Raw genomic sequence first — 9,859 nt, 5'->3', positions numbered from 1 at the left:
ATGAATGAAATACGAGAATCACAATATGACAAACAAGAAAAATAATTATGGTTTGCAGAAAACTATGTTGGTTTAACTAAAAAGCATGCTTTGTCAATATGGCCTTGTTTGGGGGTCACACCAATATTAAAGAGTCAAACCTTTTCAGTGCACAAGTCATGCACACAAAGAAAATGCACAGTGTTTATTCAAATGTGTATATCAGAAAGGAAAAGGATAAAATTATGAAAATATGACCTTGTCCTGAGATAATCCATTGCAGTGTTGAAGGATACTTCAACAATGATGCAATTTTGCTTTTCTTATCTCAAAGAGGTTCCCAACCACTGATTTATTTATTTATTTATTTTGTAATTGTCTTTTATTGTGTGTCACCTATTGACAGGCTCTTTTTGTTTCATGTTCTTATATTTAAGTGAGTAAAAGCAGAGTATGGAGTGGATCTGGTCAGATTGCTGTGCTTGATCAAATCTCTTTTGCACAAACTGGTCTTCCAACCTTAATGACCAATCATAGCATCGTGTTCCCCTTTGTGAGCCCTGTTGGATCCAACTAACACTATATTGTGAATCAACATTTTTATTTCTTAATAGTAGCACACAGAATAAAAGTGGATCTTGTCCCCTAAACAATCAGTCATCCTGACCTTGTCAACCCAGTTAAGTCTCCAAAAATATCTCTGATTGCCACACCTGAAACTTGAAGTAAGGTTAAATGCTTGAGAGAAAACAGGATGAAAATATTAAATTGTCAATGGAATCCTGGGAGGATACATTGCGTTGGCTTCTTTCTCTTCACATTTATGCAAGCCTTTGAATCCCTGCGCCTCTTTCAGCCCTTGTACACAAAACTACCGTCCATCTCACACCTGCAAACCTGACGTCGCTGTCCACCTGAACCGACAGGCCGGCGCAAGGACAGCGTCAGTCAGAGAGGCAGGAAGAAGGCCTGCGGTAACTCTGGTGGACCAGCAAGAGATGTATCTGTTCACGCTGTTAATGTGAAACATTAAGGTACTTTGGGAAGAAAATAATTATACAAATAGGAGAAGGAAAAAAAATCTCAAGACGATGACTCACAATAGTCAATATAGCATTCCCTGAACCGATGGATATACAACAACACACGGGTGTGTGTGTCTGTGTGTGTGTGTGTGTGTCTGTGTGTGTTTTTGATGTGACTCTGTTTATATTTGGGGGTTCACCTCTTGAGGAGATCATTTCAGAAATGCATCCTCATAAATTGTCATTCCATCCTCCGCTCATCCAATGTGTATTTTTGTAATGCATGAGAGGCCATATTCAAATGAAGGAGGGGAAGACCTTTCACACACACGCCAAGCTATAATGGGGAAAGCTTAGCATAACTTCCGTCTGATTTCCAATGCAAATATTAGCAGTCAAGTTCAGTGTGCGGCTGCAGATTATAGTTTATCCTTCTCACACACCACAGAGTTCTTTTACGCTCTGGAAACATTTTGCTTATCAGTGCAATGCAACGATCAACTCTCTTCACATCCTCTTAGTCCCTTGGAGACTTCAAGAGGGACTAGGGGTAAAGAGAGGAAACGCACAATGATATGGGCTGGGGGGTGCTAATGGGTAAACGAGGGAGGGGAGGGGAGGGAAAAGAATTATCAACAATCAAATGTAGTATGATCCACCCCAAATTTCAGCCACCACCGATGTATTATTATAATTTTTTTTTCTGTTTCCCTTGTCTGAATCCTCAGTGCTTAAATCCTTAAATTAAACATCTTAATTGCTGTAAGCCTCACTATCAAATTGGGAATTACAAAGAACTCAGTGGATTTCTTCCAACTCACCCTCTCCACTCCTAATAACATATCACATACTATTGTTTATGTAATTACACAGCGTGAGATGCAGTGGCAGGCGCCCTCCCATATCCCCCCTTCACCCCCCCGCTCTTCTTGTGTTTTTAATAGCATAAAGGCAGCATGACTGATGAGTTCTCACATCAAACAATAAATTCCAAATAGCTGAGGAAATTCTATTAGCAGCTGAAATCTTCACGTTGGCCTGCGTATTATAAGTAAAACAGATCAGCTTAAGTATGTATTTCAGCAAACTAATTGGTTAAAGAAACTACTGTGACTGTATGATGTAGAACGATTGTAATTAAGTTGAGGTAAAAGGCTCGCTGCATGAAATAGGTTTACGTTGTGCATTACACTGGCGAAGGGTCTGCAACTTACTTTGTGAGGTTGTATTTAATTTACTGTTCTTGAAATATTTGCCAAAATGGTTGATCTTAAAACATCATTTTCGACTTACAATACAAAATTATGTCTTGCATGTGATTTTTTTGTTGTTGTTTTTTTTTTGTCAGACTAAACTATTGAATGTTCATTAATTGTATTGCCAATTTTAGATATTTTATTGATGGTAACTAAATATTGGACTATAAAACTAAGACCATTAGAACAATGTAGTCTTTGGTTTAATGAGAAATCAATGAACAACCTTACAAACTAAAAACGTACAAATCACAAACTCAACCATACCACCACCATCACACTGATGCACACTTTTGTTTTGTTTTATGGTCAAGATATGGAAAGTAATTTAGTACATCACCTAACGCTACATTTATCTTTGTGTCACACACGTAGACGTAGATGCAATGGTGCACACTGCAGCAGAAGTGGTGCAATTGTTACTTAAATGCAGAAGCGAATACAAGCATTACTTTTGTGGTAAGCTAGTCCGATGTTTCAGTCACCTTTGGATGCGTCACCGTCAGATGGTGTGGCTCACAAGAAAACTCAGACAAGGTAATGTCAAAAATGAAGACCATGTATTATCCGCTGAAATATGTATATCCTGCAAAGTCCATGTTTGATTTGATTGCTGTTTAAGGTTAATGTCTTGTGGCAACAAAGCAGACCCAAGATGTCACCTGTTTACTTGACATTTCCCTTGAGGTATTTTTGCCAAAATGCTGGTTTGACATTGTGTATAATTTTAGAAAAACAAATTATATATATATATATATAGTCTCTTTTGTTATTCTTTGGAAACGGTATAACCCGTGCTCGATTATTGACATTTTCCTATAGTGAGTTTAGCAAGCACATATGACAGGCATCATCTGTTTTTCTACTTATCCAGATATTTTCCATATGAGAAGAAAAAAAAAGTGTCTTTCTTTTTACACACAAACATTGCTTTTGGGTTGGATTTTATTGCCCAACACAGTCATATTTTATTGTTCTGCTAATTCAGAAACAAGAACAAAACAACAACTTTGCGGTACATTTTGTGGATTTCTGTGTTAAACAACATTTACTGTCAGGGGTGCAATATTTTTTTTTTATTTTGGTAGGCTTGGCTGTGTCACACTAAACACCAGAGGGGAGGGAGAAGTACACAGCAGTGTGTGGCAGCACAGGCAATTAGAAGTTGCTTAAGGTCAGACTGCGTCCCTTGAGAGTTGAGGAAACAATAAATAATTTGGAGGGTAAAAAGCAAAGTCTTGCCCAGTACAAAATGCATTGTGTTCTTTTAAGTCATGACAATTTATTTTCCCAATGAATTATATATGTGGGAGTTTGTTGCCAACAAGCTTTGTCCACTGAAGGGGAGATAGTCTTCAATCTTTGCAAATACTTCAATAATTGCATGCAAGACAAACACAGAAGGTCATTTGTTTGTAAAGAGAGTCGTGAAGTATTCCCTGAACTGTAGCAACTCCCAGAAGTTTTGGACAACGGCAGTCCGGCTGCACTTACGCTAAAGTCATTCCTCACTTATTGTTTCCGCTAATAGCAAGTGCAGCAGCTTGTGGAAAGTGCAGTGCCAGTAGTTTATAACAGATGGCATAAAGGAATAAAATCCACACCCAAAAAAGAATCTCCTGCATTACTTAGAAAAATCACTGCAGACTCTCCACAGAGAAGCAAAAACCTCTGGTGTAAGTTGTGTGGGAAGAGTAATCAGTTATTAGACTCTAAACTGTGGCAACTATGATTACAGGCGGTGTGAGCAAACCTGAAAAGCTGCCTTTAAACTTTACATCTGTGAGATTAGAAATTTCCAGTTGGATATACTGCCGGGAAGCAAGCGCGTTCTTTTTTTTTTCAAACCAAATCCATTCACACGCAGCAATTTGCTGCATTGTATTTTTTTTCCCTCCTATTCTTGTTTTCCAAAACATTAGTCCTGCTAACTCTACTGCGTGCAAATGCAATGACTCAGGCAAGCCTCTTGTCTCCTTCTTGCTACTTTTCTTGTTTCTGCTTCATCCCTCACGCTTCCTCCTCTTCCTGTGTTTAGGAGGCGGTGAGTAAATCATATGGTCGGCTTGTGCAAAGCCAGAAAATAATGGGATCATATTCCATTCTTTTTCGCCTATTAGAGTTTCATACAATAGCAAAAAAAAAAAAAACACCACTTTCAACACCCAGGAAATTCTAAAGACTTCAACAAATCAACATCCCCTGACAGCTACATAATGTATGGTTTTTGGTGTGCAGCATGTGAAGCCCCATCACATCCTGTGGTAGCTGCACTGATTTACCCAACTCATACTGCCAGCAACGTTGGACTGGAGGCAAAGGATTGGGGTTTAGTTTACGAGGTACGAAGAACAAAACACAACTTGAGCAGAGAACATCTGCTTTTCAGGCTTTGATGGACTTGCAGACTTGGTGGATTTTACAATCAAGGATTTATTTATTCAGATTTGTGCAGGCAGCCTTGTGTGCGCACAAAGTAATGAGTGTGGCAAAGAGCCTCATGAAAATTCAAAATAGTGTCATCAGTGATTCAGACACATCACAAGCATTGTTTGTCTTGCTTGTCAAAAAGTCTTGGGAATTGTCCAAATGTTTACAGTCCTGTCTTGATATCTCTATCCGAAATACAACCATTTGGTTTTAACAAAGGCATCCGCATTCAGATTTCTGACTGCTCACTGCTGACTGATGAACAGCCAAGTAAAAGTCTGGTAGAAATGACAGCTCTTTTCCAAAGCCAATTTATCTTCTCTTCCTCTTTGTTTGGAATGTCGTTGTAGGATATGTGAAAATAAAACCATAGGGAGTGGCTTAGCAGCCGTAGATTTACTTAGTTTTATAGGTCCAATCAACAGCATTCCTGCACATGGCACCACTAGGAAATTATTGGAAACTCACAAAAATTATATATATATATATATATATATATATATATATATATATATATATATATATATATATAGAGAGAGAGAGAGAGAGAGAGAGAGGCTACCATATTACCATGTTGTTATGCATTATAAACACAGTATTTCAGAGTTGTTCTTCACCCATACTCATGCTCTTCATTCCACTATGTCCTGGGGTCAAAGTGGAGCTCTGAGTGGAAGCCATTTCCAGCAGGAACCTTTCTGCTGCACAGTCCAATAGGGCTGATTAACGAGTAGAAAGTATGGTTTGTCTTCTACAGCCGAGTGAACAACTTCATTTCAGCTGATGAGTTCAAGCTCAGGTCATGGTGGTCTTCATCTGTGACATTACAACAGCCACACAATGAGAATTAATTTCCCACACTGAAAACAACTGTGTGGCATTGGCACTTGGCTTTTGAAACATATTGCAATTAGGTTCAAACAACTCGGAGAGTCGTCTTGTGTTCAAGTGATATAGGCTTTTTTATGTTTTTGTCATTGTATGCGTGTGTGCGTAGGGGTGCGTGTGTGTGTGTGTGTGTGTGTGCTTGCTTTGTTTTACTTTGTTCACTTTTCATGTGGCTTTGGTTTTGCTGGTCAAATGTAAACAGTGATGCCTTTTTTTCCAAGCCTTTTCTACGTTTGACAGATTATTGTTTGGAGTCTGCCGCTCTGTACTTTCCAAGCTCTTGCAAATGAATGTACTGAACACAAACAGGTGAAGCAATCTGCAATATCATTTTCACAAAAAAAAAAAAAGCCTGCACCAAGAGAAGAAAACCTGAAGTGGAGCTGTGCCTGCCTTTGTTTTGTAAGCCAACCAACCAGTTTGCATCTAATATTACCACTGCAAAGAAAAAGAAAAAAAAAATTAAAACTACTTTCGTGATGTCTGCTTGGATTCGCCGTCTGTCAACTTGCTTCTGAATTCTCCAGAGCAACTCTCTGAGGCATGCATTCATGCACTTTCTGTTTCATTCTTGGCAATTTACCCCCACCCACCCAGCCATTTCATTTATTTATTATTTATTTTTCTTTGCAGTCAATCGTAAACCAAAATATATCCAATTCTTAGCTTGCCATTCAAGCATCACCAATGTGCAGAAGGCTTCATAAAACCCAAGAAATAGAAATCTTATGGCCTGAGACTTGTGGGAACTTTTAGATTGTTTTGTTGTGTATTAGGCCACTGGGGAAATGAGGAATATCACAGCAGAATTATTCCGTATTTAAAGACATGGATGCCGATGAAATGAAGTTATTCTTTAATGGGTAAGCATTAATAAATTCACAGGTTCAACAGTACTTTTTTTTTAATTAGAAGGTTATTCAAATGACTGATGGCGGTCTTCAGTGTGGTTGTAAAAGTGAAATTGATTTGTTTGTGTTGTGATATGGGCATTATGGTGGATCTTGCACAAATTCAAATTTCTCTCCACTTTGTTCAAATAATTGTAATATAAAGGTTCAGCTCCCTAAAGTCTGGAATCCCAAAATAAAATCCAGATGAACAAATGCCTATGATCTATGATCTTCTAAATCCACTAAGTGAATGCATATGCACTCCCTGCTTTACAGATGATCATTTGTAAAAAATAAAAAACTAAATTGAAAATCATGTCCCAATTTTTCTTGTATTCCATTGTAGCCAATTGCTGGTTACAGATGGTTGACCAAAACTAGAAAATCCAAAAATATGTTGAAGGGTTTGAGTGTGACAATGTGGACAAAATGTTTCAAACTTAAAGTTGTATGATGAAGCATACGTGATTCTGTATGTGTTTTCAACAAATCCACTAAAATAGATGTATTGTGACAGTTGCAAATTAATGGATTGCTTCAAGAAACAAACAATTTCTTTTTTTTTTTTTTGGAAAGCATTACACAGGGGAACACATGTTCCTGTAAACCACTGAAGAAAACAGCCAAGTGATGTCAGTCGACGCATGTTGCAGTCAGTTCTATCGTAGCCATGATGAAAGTTCTGTCTTTTGGATTTGGAAAAAGAAAAGCTGCACCTTATCTTTGCTGTAGAATATTCATCACTGCAATTACTCAAGCCTGCAGTGGTCTTCTAAGTTGGTGTGTGTGCATGTGTTTTAGCATTTCTCAACATTTAAGGCCCATTTTTTCCAACAAATACTATGTTGTGAGGACTTACTGCTCGTTACGGGACCTAAAGCTTGGTCCTCACAGGAAGAAGTGCTTTTTTTGGGTTATGTTTCCTGGCTAGTTTTCGGATAAGGGTCAAGGTTAGGCTGTAGAGTTGAATGAAAAATAAATGGAAGTCAATGCAAAGTCCCTGTGAACATAAAACGATATGTGTGCATGTGTGTGTGATCAAAAAGTTATACACAGGTGACTGTTCATAAATCAGCATCCCATTATGAAAATGAACATACGGTTACAGAAAACGTCACTGTTGGCTAAAAAAAACAAAACAAAAAAAAACACATACTACCTCCAAAGTGATAGAAAGCTTGAGTTGTACCTTAAATAAATCCTGCAGCCACAAAAGTTAAATCTGCTTTGATGAAGTTTCCCTCTCTGCTCTCAAGTCTGCAGCTTGTGTAGGTTTGAAGAAAAGAAATGTATAAACGAAGAAAAAAAGGTAAACAGCCCAGATGTCGTGAAGACTGAATGGCGGCGCATTTGTCGCCGGTGCTCCGTCCTCCTCCGCTTATATAAAACACAAGTTGGCCTCGGCAAAGGCAAAGAGCTTCTCTCCTTCAAGCATGACGGAAGACGGAGAAAGAATATGTAACCATCCTTAAGTAATTTTGTTTACTGGCCCTGGCTCTTGTGCACTCAGGGTAAAATCTCCAGGCACCCTCCCATCTATTGAACAAAACTCAGCAAATTGGTACCTCAGGTTTATTTCTCTTTGAGCTCCCTCACCTGGGATTCGGGGGAAGAATTGCCTTGTAGGCCTGAACTGCAAACAGCTTTCTCTCTGATCTGTTCCCTTCGCCCTCACACTATTTGAACTGTGTTTTCCCCTGGCATTCTGGGAACCGTTTGCTCTTTTTGTGTGTGTGTGTGTGTGTGTGTGTGTGTGTGTGTGTGTGTGTGTGTGTGTGTGTGTGTGTGTGTGTGTGTGTGTGTGTGTGTGTGTGTGTGTGCGTGTGCGTGTGTGTGTGTTGGAGAAAGAAAGAGGCTGTGTTCTTCATACATTTTTTAAAGTCTGGAGTATGTTCCCTCATGCAAACCCAAACACACATAGTCGTGCCCACTTTCTCTTCATGCACACGTCGGCGCTTTCAGGGCAGCTCTGTCAGTACCTGGACATCAGCTTTCCTCAAAGCAAAAAGGTCCACCACCTCGCCTCAATTTGTAAACAAGTTTGGACGACATGAGCGCATTAGTGTCGGCTCTCTGTAAATTCAGTGTTGAGAAATGCCAAGTGCGTGTACAACACAGCGCTTTGATGAACCTGTCATCAATCAATAATTCATCACAACTTTGCCTGGCCATACAGGCATCTCAATATGTTCTAAGCGAAAAGAAAACAGAATCAAATGAAAGCAGAAAGCTTAGGGAAAAAAAAAATCCCCCGAAAAACACATCATGTTTATATTTAATAGCTTTTTTGCTTTTGGAAATGTCACAATGCTCTCGGTCAGCATGTTTCGACAGGACCAGAGGAAGGAAGGATGGAGGAGAGGAGCACCAAGGCGGGAGAGTGAAAAAAGAAAAAAAAAACAACTTTGTACAAGCACCTCTGGTTTGTTCTCATATTGTTATTAAGCTCCATAGAGAAAGAGGAGGGGGAGGTGGTGGAAAAAAAAAATGCTTCGGCCACCATCTTGTGGTATTTCCTGCTAATCCCCACAACCTCCTGCTCAGCGCTGGTTCTGGTGGTCTTTCTGGCGTGCGAGTGTGCATGTGTGTTTGCATTTATTGTGTCCAGCCGGCACATGTGTCGGGACTGTAGTTTTTGATGTGTGTGGCCAAAGTTTAAATCCATATACCAGGACAGAAATCCGGCTTGAAAACACAGCACCTTAATCCTTTAACCTTCAGAACAAGAGAAGTGAGGAAAACAGCTGAAGGCCCCCACGTGGTGGAGCAGCAGAGGGAGAGACGTATACGGCCAAGCAAGACCAGACCGGAGGGCCACTGATATTCCCTAACCCCTCCCCTTTGCTCTCGGGGCAGGGAAATGGATTTCTATTTCTGGTGGCTTGATATCGCTGATCATGGTTCATAGCCCCCTTTCAGGGCCTGGAGTTAACATCGTGGGCCGGTGTCAGGATGCGAGCGCTGATCAGAGCCAGAGAGATGGGTCCTGATGGCCTTGCAATCTGCCAAAGCTGTGATGGCTGCTTTGCTGATACCATCACAGTAAATTCTATCACTGTCACTCTCTGTTTCTATCCAGAAGCACTCAGACTGTGTGTTGGCACATCTTTGTGTGTCCATTTTGTTTGTGTACTCGGATGTGTGTGCGTGTGTATGAGAGACGTTTCCAGCTGTTGATGATGGACAAGTTATCTGATGGCAGTGTGCTCTATGTTATGTTATGTTATGTTATGTTATGTTATGTTATGTTATGTTATGTAGCTTAACCTCAATGATGATGGTTCTTGAAAATGTAAAGACATGGAATTCCAGGTGCAGTGATGAATATTAATATAGCTGGTATTATTTTGCTTTTGGAAGGGAGCAGCAGGTGTAAATGAAGCAAAAA

The sequence above is a fragment of the Poecilia reticulata genome, chromosome 16 (genome assembly GCF_904066995.2).
Source record: "Poecilia reticulata chromosome 16, P_reticulata-male-v2, whole genome shotgun sequence".
NCBI classification, from domain to species: domain Eukaryota; kingdom Metazoa; phylum Chordata; class Actinopteri; order Cyprinodontiformes; family Poeciliidae; genus Poecilia; species Poecilia reticulata.
Note: the sequence above shows the minus strand (reverse complement) of the source record.